The following is a 14,867-nucleotide window of genomic DNA, read 5'->3' on the forward strand; positions in this document are numbered from 1 at the left end:
TATATATAATAATAAGGCACTTGCGTACGTGAGGCTATGGACCTGGTGGGTCCCCATTGTCATCCTCTCCAAGTAAAGTCATCTCCTCGCCCGCGCGCGCTTTCCACCCGAAACAGTCAGCGCCGCCCGCCCTGCTTCCCGGTGCAGGCGATTGCCCGTCTTCAAACGACACAAGTGCCGTCCGTCCGTCCATCTGCCGCCCACATTAGTGATACGCGGTTGCTGAGGCGGCTACTCCGGCGCCACACGTCCGTCCCTTCGCTCGCCCACCATTGCTATATAAACTGCTGCGCCGGCCATAGCTGCAGTCATCCGCATCCGTTCCCTTTCTCCTGTCCACACCACTACTTCCCACCATGGCTTCCTCGCGCTCCAGTGCTCTTCGGGACGGGCGGATGACGGACCACAAGGAGATGGCAGCCATTGCTGCCGACCGGCTGGCCGGCAGGCAGCCGGAGGACGATGACGTCCCAATGGAGAACATGGTAGTCAACGATCCAGCGCCAACCCCCTCCTCCGCGCCATCCTCGCCGGTGCATTGCACCATGACCATTGGTGAGGCCCGTGCCCAATATATGGACAGTGTGAGGCAGATGTGTCAGGAGCAGTTCCGGGAGGCGCATGCCGACGCTGCCTACAACCACCATATCCTCCAGGAGCACTTGCAGGCGGAGGAGAAGATCACCGCAGAGTGGGCGGAGCAGGAGGCGCTGCTCGACTCATACCGCTCCACCCACAAGGGTCGCCTCGAGCGCTAACGGGACCCTGGCGGAGGCTGCGGCCGCCTATAAAGAGGCTAGCAAAGAGGGCGATGGAGCGAGCGAGGCGCTGTTTGGCAAGACCGGGGACGAGGCAGAGGACAATGTTGGCTCCGACGAGTCCCTGCTCCACTGGCGTCGACGAGGCCCTGCTCCGCCAAGGCCCCGCGGTGCCAACAACGAGGCAGAGGACACCGCCGGCTCCGCCGAGGCCCCGCCCCGCCAACAACGAGGTAGAGGACATCGCCGGCTCAGCGGAGGCCCCACCCTGCCGGCAACACGGGGGAGGGTTTCCACCGCTCCGCTGAGGCGCCGCCCGCCGGCAACGAGACAGAGGACATCGCCGGCTCCGCCGAGGCCCCATCCCGTTGCCAACGAGGCCGCGCCACACAGAAAATGAGGAAGAGTACAACACGGTAGGTCGCTGCCGCTCGGGTCCAAGTAAGGCCACCGCTGCTACCCTCCTATTGAAGCCAAGCTAGGCGGGTTGACCATTGACGGCCGATTAGCTTCTTGGCGGCGACGTGGAGTCGGTGAGTTCTGCTGGAGAATAATGCTGCTTCTACTTAACTGCTGGTGCAGTTGGCTGACTGACACGTGGGCCCAATAGGCCACATGTTAGTTACGCAACTGCACCTGCAGTTAAGTCACTGAAGCTTCTGTTCGGCTCCGCGGGACACAGGTGGGTAGCTTCGGTTAATTAATTATACCTCCAGCGCACCCCTTTTTAGTTGAAGAATGTATGAAATGTAATGAAATCTGGCATGTTTATATGAAATCCGACCGTGTATGAATGAATTTATTTCGATTAGTTCGAATTCCTGTATCATTGGCATTGGATGAACATGAAAAACAATATGTACTAGCATTATTCCCAGGGTGATCACCTCGTTTGCAGCAGTTTCACATGTACTCCCTTCGGTCCTTTCTAGTCTGCATATAAGTTTTGTCTGCAGTCAAAGTATCTCTACTTTGACCAATCTTATACAAAAAAGTATGCACTTTACAAATGTGCGAAGTAAAAAGGAATAGAAGGAGTACAAAGAGTTTGAGCAGGTTTTTAGCATTTCTGTACATTGCAATCAAACACACAGGCCTGGCAATTCATAGAGAACATTCAAAACAATCGATGATTATGCATCTCAGCAACTCAAATGTCAGAGGCAATATTTACTTCATAACTAAAGAATAAAGAAAAAATTGAGCAACGCTGCTGACAGCAAGGGCGTCCCATTCGAAAATATCAAACGCATGTCTTGCTAAAATCAATGAGCAAAATTTGACAAGGTTGTCCCATTCCAAAATATCAAATGCCTACGATTGTGGAATGGGCAGGGTTTGCCATCAGTTCCGACATTGACATGGCACCTCGTGCTAAATAAACCAGCTGTTCTTTTTGTGCAGTTCCACCAAAATCAACCAAATTCGTGTGTAGCTTGTATGATTTAGCCCTTATATGTTGCAACGCCTCGGCACCTCCTTTCTTGTGGTGGAAATGAATGATTCGATGTATTCATGAACATTTTGTGCAGTTCCCATTGAAATCAAGCTGAGCACCCCTGTTTGCACAAATACAAAAAAGTGATTAGTATAGAGCAAACTGTACTATGAATTGACAGTTTCAACAGGCACATACATGGTCCATGTAGAGCACACTTTTAAAAAAATGGAACTCACTAGAAAGAATCCTAGAACAACATTGTACTCGCGCATCACAGCAAAAAAATGGAGTTTTTGTCAGTCCTTCTAAGCTGAAGTTAGTTTGGTCTTGTGGGGACTAATGTAACCATCCTTCAACTGCTCCTTCTGATGATAAGATAGACAGGGCTTCTTCATCCTGGCATAATCGGAACTAGTCACTTCACGTACTCCATATTCTTCTTCAGAGGAAGATGATCCTATTGTGCAAAGACAAGAGGACTACTAAATGCTAGCATCACTGTTTGCTCAAAAAAAAGGAAAGGAAATATTTAAAACAGCACAAATGAAGCACTTCTCAAGGACAATACCACTTTTTCATGACAGTATCTAAACAGTAGCACAACACCAATAGAGATGACAAAGCTCAATCATATGGATGAAATCAGTGGGCGAGTACCAACCTTTGTCAGGAGGCTTATTGTGTAGAGCATACAGATGAAGCAATTCTCTGGAACCATCTGTTGCAATCTACCGTGGTGGCCATGCTTACTATATACTCCTCGATTAGTTTAATGTTTCCAACATCTTCTTGTGCAGTTCCACTAAAATATATGGTATCTTCAAAGAAGATCCATGTTTGCACAAGTAGAGATAATTACATATTACATTAAGAGTGGCATCAAATCAGTGGCAAAACAATTGCTTGTTCCAGCCATAGCAATAAATTAAGATGCAAAACTATATCATTACTTGTGTCATCACAGTTCCAGTGCTTCATTACAGCACCGGGAGTTGATTTTTGTTTTTCTTCCCCTTGTTCTTCCCCTTCATCACTTGGTTCAATAACAAACAAGATTCGCCTTCAATGTAAGATTTGGCATGTCAATTAGGGAGCACAAGTATAGTACTAAACTTAATTTTCTGATGAAAGTGGCAGAATACAGGCTAGCAGTTGTGAAATATCCTTATCTTACCTCAATGGGATATTACGGTGCACATACAGATTGGAAGTCTTGTCTCCATTTGTGCAGTTCACTAAAATCAAGCAACATTATCGTACAAGTAGCACAACATATGAATGCACATTGCAGAATCATGTGAAAGAAGGCTAGTACTGACCTCTCATGATGCGGAATTCAAACAACTCACAAGAAGAAGATCTGAACCAAATTCACCTTAACGGATAGGAAGTAAGATCTCCTCTTGTGCAGTTCCACTAAGATCAAGCAATCAAGCAACGTTGTTGGTGTGACATTTTGGTTGAACTGCACAAAACACTCTTAAAACAAAAGTGTTTTGTGCAGTGCAACAAAAGGTCACAGTGGCAACAAGGTGAAGCAGATAACCCTGTTTACACAGAGGTGCAAAGGAAACAATTAGTGGTCAATAGCGGTGGATGACACAGAAGCCAACAAAAAGAAGCATCTACCTTATCTAAATGGGAAAGAAAGCAAGACAGTAGCTGTCGGATTTCGGGTTCCGGCAGACCCTTGAGGTTCGAACACCGGGGTGCGCGCGGAGATTTCGCCTCCTACCTACCTGCACCCCTCTGCCATGCTAGGATCTAAAACCAAGGAAAGAACAACACGAGAGACACAGGGTTTATATTGGTTCGGGCCACCGTTGTGGTGTAATACCCTACTCCAGTGTGTGGTGTGGTGGATTGCCTCTTGGGCTGATGATGATGAACAATACAAGGAAGAACAGCCTCGCGAGGGTCTGTTCTTGGCTGGGGCGATGAACTGCTCGGAGGAGTTCAGTCACCTTTCTCTCTCTCTCTCTTTCTCTCTCTAGCCAACCGACCGAACCCCCTTGCTGTGTGGGTGGCTGGTCCTATTTATAGAGGCCCTGGTCCTCTTCCCAAATATCGAGCGGGAAGGGAGCCAACAATGGCGAGCTAATTTGAAGGGGGATAGCAAGTATCAGCTATCCTAACAAAAGTAGTCTTCGCCTGCGCAAAGCTCTGGTGATGACGTCGTCTTGGGCTCCACGGTGACCTCCGTCTCGTAGTCCTCCTGGTCTTGGTCTCGTTGCACTGAAATGGCAACCTTTGCCTAATGCCTCGGTACTCCGCGGCTGCGCTTGCCCCCTTTGCACCAAAGAGGAAAGGGGGACGCTGCGCGGCTGGCACCCGCCTGGCGCCCTGAGTCGTCATGGCTTGCGTCATGGGCACCTCACGAGGTACCCAGCCTTGATCCCTCCGCCTCCTCGTGAACCAGCCTGACGAGGCCGTGCCTGAGGAAACTCCGCGTCGTCCGCCCCGCAAGGCTTGGCCCCTCGCGAGGGTCTTGGGTTTGTGTTGGTGAAGATGGGACGTGCTGGGCCCCCCTTTGAGCCACGCCGCAGGCCACAGGCATGCAAGTCTGGGGACCCTCGTTCCCAGAAAGCCGACAGTAGCCCCCGGGCCCAAGGCGCGCCCGGACTTGGCCGTGCAGGGAGGCGAAAGGGCAAGAGCGAAGCACCGCGGGCCCTAACAGCCTGCGGCCTTGGGTGCCGCGTGGCGGTTGATTGGGCGTGGGCGTCTCCACTTCCCCATGGCGCCTCGGCAACTGCACGGATTAGACAAGTCCCTGCATGCAAAGCGGGTCATGATTACCTGCGATCGTGGGGGCCATCGATTGGCCCTCGCCAGCTATAAGTACTGATCGACGCGCGCCCTTCCAGTTTATCTCCCCTTGCTTCTCCTTCTTCTTCATGGCCCCGTCAAGGAGGTTTTCGGCCGCGGAGAAGGGGAAGGCTTGCCAGGTTGGGCATGCCTCTCCTCCGCCCAAGCGCAGCCGAGGGCGCCCCCGCAAACATCCTGTGGCCACCACGGCAGCTTCCCGCGGCCGCGGAGACGCTTCCTAGCACGGTGGCAGGCGGATTGCTGCGACCGGGGGGTGCGCTCCGGCTGCGCGTCCCCCCATGTCGCACTTCCACGCTGCCAAGATGCTGCCGGAGTTCGTCATGTGGTTGGCGGATCCGACTAGCACCCGGCTTCCTCTTCCTCGCTTCCTCCTCGGCAAACTCCCGGCCAGCGCCCCGGGTGGCCTCTGGCTTCAGGCCGCCGGCTGCTGCAGCCGGGCCTCATGGGTTTCACTGGAGGTCTCCGCAGCCGGGAGCCTGGCCCTGGCCCGCGGTTGGCCGTCGTTTGCCCGCGCGCGCGGCCTGGTCCGTCGGTGCACCCTACACTTCAAGTTTGACGGTGATGCCACCCTCTAAGTGAGGGTGTTTGGGGAAGATGGTCGCCACGCAGGGTGTTGCCCCGAGGGTGACGACCGCGGCTGGGAACCCGGCTCCGGCGATGATGGAGAGGGCAGCACTCACGCGGCAGGCGGCGCTCAGGGTTCTTCAAGCTTCTACGGTTCTTCTTCAGGCGGCGACTCTTCTAGCGGTGGTCGTGGTCAGCCTCCACGCCGTCGTATCTGCCTGGGAGGTGGTAGCGTGTCCGCCCACCGTCGTGCCCTGGTGAAGCGCGAGAGGGAGTCCGCTTGAGCTCCGGAGGCAGTTCGGGCTTCCCTGCGGGCCGGTGCGAGGCAAGCTGCACCAGATTTGTTCTTCCTTTTCCCTTTTTCCTGTGTAAAAAGGACAGTAGTGTGGCGCCCCGCGGGGGCGTGTATGGGTTATGGCTGTTAATGATCATTTTGCTTTCTTTATCGTACCTTCCGGCTGCGTGCCCACGGGTGGATGGTTCCCGGCCCCAGCCGTGGGGGCGATTGACCCAGGCCCTGTGTCTGTGTCGCAGTGCCCGAGGGGCACGGACTGGAGGGGTGCTCCTGCAAGGGGCCCAGGTCGCGAACCCTTTGAATGACTTGGATAGGGACTCTCACGAGGGCGCTCGGCTGCCCCCCTCGCGAGGCTTTGCACCAGAGAAATCAAGGCAGGAGAATGAAAGGTCGAAGAACCGCAAGCCAAAGACGGCGACAACTTCAATAAAACTTCGAATGAGAAGGAACAAGCCAACTGCGGAAAGCAAATGAAAAGCCGCGTCCGGCTCCTAATCTAGTCTTCGACGTCTTCTCACCAGCGCGGAGCTAAGTGCTGCCACTGGGCGTGGGAGGGAGCCCCAGGGCCTGAGGCCGGCACTCCTGAGACTCCGGGGCGTGTACAGCCCCAACTCATTATTACGTGACAGTGTCACGAGCGGCGAGCTTCACAGGCGTTGGCCTTCTTCACAGGCTCCGGGCCTTTTCCAAAACGCGATAGCTTCACAGGCACTCGCCTTGCTTCACAGGCTCTGGGCCTTTTCCAAAACACGATAGCTTCACAGGCACTCGCCTTGCTTCACAGGCTCTGGGCCTTTTCCAAAACACGATAGCTTCACAGGCACTCGCCTTGCTTCACAGGCTCTGGGCCTTTTCCAAAACGCGATAGCTTCACAGGCACTCGCCTTGCTTCATAGGCTCTGGGCCTTTTTAGGGGTAGAACCTCCGGAGGTGCTGGATGTTCCATGCATTCTGGACCGGCACTCCCTCCTGAGTCTCCAAGCGCGCCGGGCCTGGAAACATGAACAACCTTGAACGGGCCCTCCCACATGGGAGAGAGCTTGTGCAGTCCCTCCCTGGGGAGAACCCGCCTGAGCATGAGGTCTCCTACCTCAAGAGTCCTGGGGCGGATGTTGCGGCAGTGATATCTCCGCAGCGCTTGTTGGTACCTCGCCGCTCGAAGCGCGGCTTCTCGGCGACGTTCCTCCCCCAGCACGAGGTCCATCCCCCGCATGGCATCCTGCTGCGCCTCGTCGAACGCCAGGACGCGCGCGGAGCGACGTCTCACCTCGTGAGGGAGGACCGCTTCCGCTCAGTAGACCAGGAAGAACGGGGTCTCTCCAGTCGGCTTGGTCGCGGTGGTGCGGATGGACCACAGCACGGACTGAAGCTCGTCGTACCAACCTCTGCCGCAGGCCTCCAGCTTCTTCTTGAACGTCTTGGTCTTGAGGCCCCTCAGGACCTCCGCGTTTGCCCGCTCGGCCTGGCTGTTGCTTCGGGGGCGCGCCACTGAAGCGTAGCATATCTGCGTTCCAAGGATAGCATAGTATGTTTTGAACAGGTTACTGGTGAACTGCAAACCGTTGTCCGTGATGATGCGATTCGGCACCCCGAACCGGCTCACGATGCCCTTGATGAACTTGACCGCGGAACCCGCGGGAATGGTGCGGACAGCCTCTAGTTCAGCCCACCTGGTGAACTTGTCCACGGCAACGTAAAGGTAGCGGTAGCCCCCTGGCGCCCGAGGAAACTGGCCCAAGATGTCGAGCCGCCAGACTGCGAATGGCCACAAAAGGGGGATAGTCTGCAAGCCCCCTGCTGGCAGATGGATCTGCTTAGCATGGAACTGGCAGGCCTCACAAGCTTTCACTAGTTCGACGGCGTCATTGAGCGCGGTGGGCCAATAAAACCCACTGCGGAATGCCTTGCCGACGAGGGTCAGTGATGATGAATGATGTCCGCTGTCTCCGCCGTGTATATCTTCCAGTAGTTCCTTCCCTTGCTCCCTAGAGATGTAGCGCAGGGATACATCGTTTGGTCGCTTTCGGTAGAGCTCTCCATCTTTGATGCAGTATGCCGAGGCCTGGCGTGCCACTCGCTCTGCTTCCTCCTCCTTCTCCGGCAGGGTCCCTTGTGTTAAGTAGCTCCGGAGCTCCACGATCCAACACCCCTCCTGAGGTTCCGTTGTCAGGAGCAGGCGTGCTCCCGAGGCTGGGCCATAGGCCGGAGCTCCTGAGGCAGGTGGCTGGGGGAGCTCCTCCCAGGGCTGAGCCATGTTTGATAATGACGGCAGGGCTGAAGGCCTGAAGAGCCGCTCCTTGAAGATGCCAGGCTCCTGAGGTAACCGCCTAGACGCGCGTTTGGCGATGTCATCGGCTTCCTAATTGGTGCCACGAGGCACATGCTGCAACTCCAACCCCCAGAACTGCTTCTCCATCCTGCGGACTTTCGCCAGGTAGGCTTCCATGTGCTCATCCTTCGGCTCGTACACCTTGTTGGAGAAATTGACAAGGAGCTATGAATCGCCCTTGATGGTGAGGCGTTTCACCCCCAGGGCAGCTGCGTCCTTCAAGCCCGCTATTAAACCTTCATACTCCGCTATGTTGTTGGAGACCTTTTCACCTTGCTGGAAGCAGAGCTGCAAGGCGTAATAGAGCTTGTCCTGAGTGGGCGATATAAGCACCGCCCCAGCCCCAGCGCCGTGCCTAGAGAACGCCCCATCGAAGTACATGACCCAGCCTTCTGGCGCCTCACTTCCCAGGGACAGGGACCGATCCTCGTCGGCCTTGAGGCCTGGCGCCTCTGTCCATTCTGCCACAAAATCCGCCAATGCTGCTCCCTTGATGACCCTGGTTGTGCTAAATGCGAGCTGAAACGCTTGCAGCTCTATGTTCCACCCAGTGACCCTCCCAGCTGAATTGGGGCTCCTGAGCAGTCTCTCCAGGGGTATGACGAGACGACTGTCGGCGTTCTGGGAATGGGGGTCCCCAGACTTGCCTGCCAGCGGCCTGCGGCGTGGCTCAAAGGGGGGCCCAGCACAGCCCGTCTTCACCAACACAAACCCAAGACCCTTGCGAGGGGCCAAGCCTCGCGGGGCGGACGACGCGGAGCTTCCTCAGGCACGGCCTCGTCAGGCTGGCTCACGAGGAGGCGGAGAGATCAAGGCGGGGTACCTCACGAGGTGCCCGTGACGCAAGCCATGACGACTCAGAGCGCCAGGCGGGCGCCAGCCCGCGCAGCGTCCTCCTTTCCTCTTTGCTGCAAAGGGAGCAAGCGCAGCCGCGGAGTACCGAGGCATCAGGCAAAGGTTGCCATTTCGGTGCAACGAGACCAAGACCAGGAGGACTACGAGACGGAGGTCACCGTGGAGCCCAAGACGGCGTCATCACCAGAGCTTTGTGCAGGCGAAGACTACTTTTGTCAGGATAGCTGATACTTGCTGCCCCCCTTCAAATTAGCCCGCCAATGTTGGCTCCCTTCCCGCTTGATATTTGGGAAGAGGACCAGGGCCTCTATAAATAGGACCAGCCACCCACATAGCAAGGGGGTTCAGGGTTCGGTCGGTTGGCTAGAGAGAGAGAGAGAGAAAGGTGACTGAACTCCTCCAAGCGGTTCATCGCCCTAGCCAAGAACAGACCCTCGCGAGGCTGTTCTTCCTTGTATTGTTCATCATCATCAGCCCAAGAGGAAATCCACCACACCAAACACTGGAGTAGGGTATTACACCACAACGGTGGCCCGAACCAGTATAAACCTTGTGTCTCTTGTGTTGTTCCTTCCTTAGTTTTAGATCCTAGCATGGCGGAGGGGTGCAGGTAGGTAGGAGGCGAAATCTCCGCGTGCACCCCAGTGTTCGAACCTCAAGGGTATGCCGGAACCCGAAATCCGACATTTGGCACGCCGGGTAGGGGTGCGCCGGGATTTGTCTTCCACCACCCCATTCACCTACGACCATCATGCCCATGTCTGACGCTCGTCGGGCCCGCGCCGAGCGCCGGGCCACACTTGCTTCCCGCATCGCCAAGACGGCCCCTGTCGGTGGGCATCCACGCCATTCCCCGTCACCTGCCGTCAACGCCGCCACCGGCCCGGCGGAGGACGGGTGGCAAGCGTCGTCCCGGCATCTGTCCGTGCGGCAAGGTGGCCGCACCGCAACTCCCTTGCTCACCCCAGCTGGTTCTTCATCCGGCATGCTCCGCGCGCCCATGGAGCCCCGCAACCTCTCCCCCACCTATCGCGTTGCACCAACACCCCCGGTCGTCGCGGCCCTCTTGGGCGGCTCGCAGGCGCCGTCTACAAGTCACCACGTCAAGCCGTTCATCCGTCGGGTCAGCGCCGCTTCCACGCGGCAGGGGGCTCCCCTGGATCGGGCGGCGCCCGAGACCGGCCTGGCCTTCAGTTCGGAGGACCACCCCTCCAACTCAGCCTGCTCGGGTGCGCTCCCGATGCTATGCACCCCCACCATCTGCCAGGTGGCCGTCACCAAAACCCTCATTGATGGCGGCGCGGGCCCCAGCATGCTCTCGGTCGAGGCCTTCAATCTCCTCTGCATACCCCAGGAACGGCTGCAACCCAGCCGGCCCTTCTCAGGTGTTGGGGGCGGATCATCCAGCTCCTTGGGACATATCCGGCTCCCAGTAACCTTCGGCACCTACGACAACTTCCGCACGGAGCTGGTTGACTTCGACATCGCCCCCATCAGCCTCCCCTACAACGCCATCCTCGGCTACCCAGCGCTGGCCCAGTTCATGGCCGTGACGCACCCGGCGTACAACCTCATGAAGATGCCCGGGAGCAGCGGAGTCCTCACCGTGCACGGGGACACCGGGGACGCTCTGCGGGTGCTCAAGCTCGTCTTCAAGACGGCGGCGTCGGCACAGCCCGCCGACTTGGAGGCCCCCGAGCCCAAGGGAGCTGCGCCCGCCAAGAAGAAACAGTTGTTCACCCAAGACAAGGCAAAAACCAAGCAGATACCCGTCGATGAGGACGAGTCCACCAACGCCACTTTCACCATAGGCGCCCACCTCAAACCCGAGCAGGAAGAGGCCCTAGTCGGGTTCCTGCGCACAAACAAGAAGGTATTCGCTTGGGAGCCGGACCAGTTGGCAGGGATCCCCAGGAGTGTAATCGAGCATCACCTCAACGTATGCCCCAACGTGCGCCCTGTGAAGCAGAAGGCCAGGCGGCAGTCCATAGAAAAGCAGGCCTTCATCGTCCAAGAGACCCGCAAATTAGAGGCCGCTGGGGTCATTCGCGAGGTCTGATACCCAGATTGGTTGGCCAACCCTGTCGTTGTGCCAAAGAAGGGAGGGAAAGAACGCATGTGTGTCGACTTCACCAACCTCAATAAAGCGTGCCCGCAAGATCCATTCCTGCTCCCCCGCATCGACCAGATCGTCGATTCCACTGCGGAGTGCGACCTGTTATGCTTCGTGGATGCCTTCTCTGGGTATCACCAGATCAAGATGGCAGTAGAAGACGTCAAGAAGACAGCCTTCCTAACCCCGTGTGGGGTGTACTGCTACACATGCATGCCATTCGGGCTGCGTAATGCAGGGGCGACCTTTCTGCGGCTGATGCACATCGCCTTGGGCCTGCAGCTCAGGAAGAATGTTGAAGCTTACGTCGATGACATCGTGGTAAAATCTCGGGAGGCCAGGACCTTGATACAAGACCTGGAGGAAACCTTCGCGAGCCTCAACGCAGTGAACCTATGGCTCAACCCAGAGAAGTGTGTGTTCGGAGTCCCCTCGGGCAAGCTCTTGGGTTTCCTCGTGTCCCACCGAGGCATCGAGGCTAACCCGGAGAAGGTCAAGGCAGTGGAAGACATGAGCACGCCAAAGACCCTCAGAGAAATGCAGAAGCTCACGGGGCACGTGACCGCGCTAGGGCGCTTCATCTCCAAGTTGGGGGAGCGAGCGCTACCCTTCTTCCAGCTAATGAAGAAAAAGGGGCCCTTCGAGTGGACTGAAGAGGCCGACAAGGCATTCCAGGATCTCAAGAGGTACCTGACCAGTCCACCGGTCATGGTGGCCCCGCACCCTCAAGAGCCCCTAGTGCTTTACATCGCCGCCACTCCCTACTCCGCCAGCGCGGCCTTGGTGGCAGTCAGAGAGGAGCGTCGAATCAAGACCGCGGCAGCGGCCCGGGACAAGGCGGAACAGGAACGGGGAAGGCCCACAGAAACCGCCACAGCGGCTGAGGAGGATCAGCCGCCGCAGAGGGGCGCACCGGAGGCGGAAGAGGCCCCGCTCCCAGATGGCCAGTCTCAGGAGGCCTCATTGCCTCAAGAGGCGCCAAGGTCTCCGAAGGGAGCCACCAGCACTGACGCACTCCACCTCGTTGAGCACCCAGTGTACTTCGTCAGCACGGTGCTGCGGGATGCAAGGGCACGGTATCCCATGCCTCAGAAACTCCTCCTCGCGCTACTGGTGGCCTCGCGCAAGCTGCGGCACTATTTTCAGGGTCACCCCATCAAGGTCGTCTTGTCATACCCTCTGGAGAGAGTGCTCAGGAGCCCCAATTCAGCTGGGAGGGTCGCCGAGTGGAACATGGAGCTGCAAGCGTTTCAGCTCAAATTTAGCACGAACAGGGTCATCAAGGGAGCGGCGTTGGAGGATTTTGTGGCAGAATGGACAGAGGCGCCAGGCCTCAAAGCCGACGAGGATCGGTCCCTGTCCCCGGGAAGCGAGGCGCCAGAAGGCTGGGTCATGTACTACGATGGGGCGTTCTCTAGGCACGGCGCTGGGGCTGGGGCGGTGCTTATATCGCCCACTCAGGACAAGCTCTATTATGCCACGCAGCTCTGCTTCCAGCAAGGTGAAAAGGTCTCCAACAACATAGCAGAGTATGAAGGTTTAATAGCGGGCTTGAAGGCCGCAGCTGCCCTGGGGGTGAAACGCCTCACCATCAAGGGTGATTCGCAGCTCCTTGTCAATTTCTCCAACAAGGTGTACGAGCCGAAGGATGAGCACATGGAAGCCTACCTTGCGGAAGTCCGCAGGATGGAGAAGCAGTTCTGGGGGTTGGAGTTGCAGCATGTGCCTCGTGGCACCAATCAGGAAGCCGATGACATCGCCAAACGCGCGTCCAGGTGGTTACCTCAGGAGCCCTGCGTTTTCGAGGAGCGGCTCTTCAGGCCTTCAGCCCTGCCGTCATTATCAAACACAGCTCAGCCCCGGGAGGAGCTCCCCCAGCCACCTGCCTCAGGAGCTCCGGCCTGTGGCCTAGCCTCGGGAGCACGCCTGCTCCTGACAATGGAAGCTCAGGAGGGATGTTGGATCGTGGAGCTCCGGAGCTACTTAACGCAAGGGACCCTACCGGAGAAGGAGGAGGAAGCAGAGCGAGTGGCACGCCAGGCCACGGCATACTGCATCAAAGATGGAGAGCTCTATCGGAAGCAACCAAATGATGTATCCCTGCGCTGCATCTCCAGGGAGCAAAGGAAGGAACTACTAGAAGATATACACGGTGGAGACTGCGGACATCATTCATCATCATGGACCCTCGTCGGCAAGGCGTTCCGCAGTGGGTTTTATTGGCCCACCGCGCTCAATGACACCGTCGAACTAGTGAAAGCTTGTGAGGCCTGCCAGTTCCACGCTAAGCAGATCCATCAGCCAGCAAGGGGCTTGCAGACTATCCCCCTTTCATGGCCATTCGCAGTCTGGGGGCTGGACATCTTGGGCCAGTTTCCTCGGGCGCCAGGGGGCTACCGCTACCTTTACGTTGTCGTGGACAAGTTCACCAAGTGGGCTGAAGTAGAGGCTGTCCGCACCATTCCCGCGGGTTCCACGGTCAAGTTCATCAAGGGCATCGTGAGTCGGTTCGGGGTGCCGAATCGCATCATCATGGACAACGGTTCGCAGTTCACCAGTAACCTATTCAAAACATACTGTGCTAACCTTGGAATGCAGATATGCTATGCTTCAGTGGCGCACCCCCGAAGCAACGGCCAGGCCGAGCGGGCAAACGCGGAGGTCCTGAGCGGCCTCAAGACCAGGACGTTCAAGAAGAAGCTGGAGGCCTGCGTCAGAGGTTGGTACGACGAGCTTCAGTCCGTGTTGTGGTCCATCCGCACCACCGCGACCAAGCCGATTGGAGAGACCCCGTTCTTCCTGGTCTACGGAGCGGAAGCGGTCCTCCCTCATGAGGTGAGACGTCACTCCCGCGGGTCCTGGCGTTCGACGAGGCGCAGCAGGACGCCATGCGGGGGATGGACCTCGTGTTGGGGGAGGAACGTCGCCGAGAAGCCGCGCTACGAGCGGTGAGGTACCAACAAGCGCTGCGGCGATATCACTGCCGCAACATCCGCCCCAGGACTCTTGAGGTAGGATACCTCGTGCTCAGGCGGGTTCTCTCCAGGGAGGGACTGCACAAGCTCTCTCCCACGTGGGAGGGCCCGTTCAAGGTTGTTCATGTTTCTAGGCCCGGCTCCGCGCGCTTGGAGACTCAGGAGGGAGTGCCGGTCCAGAATGCATGGAACATCCAGCACCTCCGGAGGTTCTACCCTTAAAAAGGCCCAGAGCCTGTGAAGCAAGGCGAGTGCCTGTGAAGCTATCGCGTCTTGGAAAAGGCCCAGAGCCTGTGAAGCAAGGCGAGTGCCTGTGAAGCTATCGCGTCTTGGAAAAGGCCCAGAGCCTGTGAAGCAAGGCGAGTGCCTGTGAAGCTATCGCATTTTGGAAAAGGCCAAAAGCCTGTGAAGCAAGGCGAGTTCCTGTGAAGCTATTGCGTTTTGGAAAAGGCCCAGAGCCTGTGAAGCAAGGCGAGTGCCTGTGAAGCTATCGCGTTTTGGAAAAGGCCCAGAGCCTGTGAAGCAAGGCGAGTGCCTGTGAAGCTATCGCGTTTTGGAAAAGGCCCAGAGCCTGTGAAGAAGGCAAATGCCTGTGAAGCTATCACATTTTGGAAAAGGCCCGGAGCCTGTGAAGAAGGCCAACACCTGTGAAGCTCGCCGCCCGTGACACTCTCACGTAATAATGAGTTGGAGTTGTATACGCCCCAGAGT

The sequence above is a fragment of the Triticum aestivum genome, chromosome 2A, assembly GCF_018294505.1.
Source record: "Triticum aestivum cultivar Chinese Spring chromosome 2A, IWGSC CS RefSeq v2.1, whole genome shotgun sequence".
Taxonomy (NCBI): Eukaryota; Viridiplantae; Streptophyta; class Magnoliopsida; order Poales; family Poaceae; genus Triticum; species Triticum aestivum.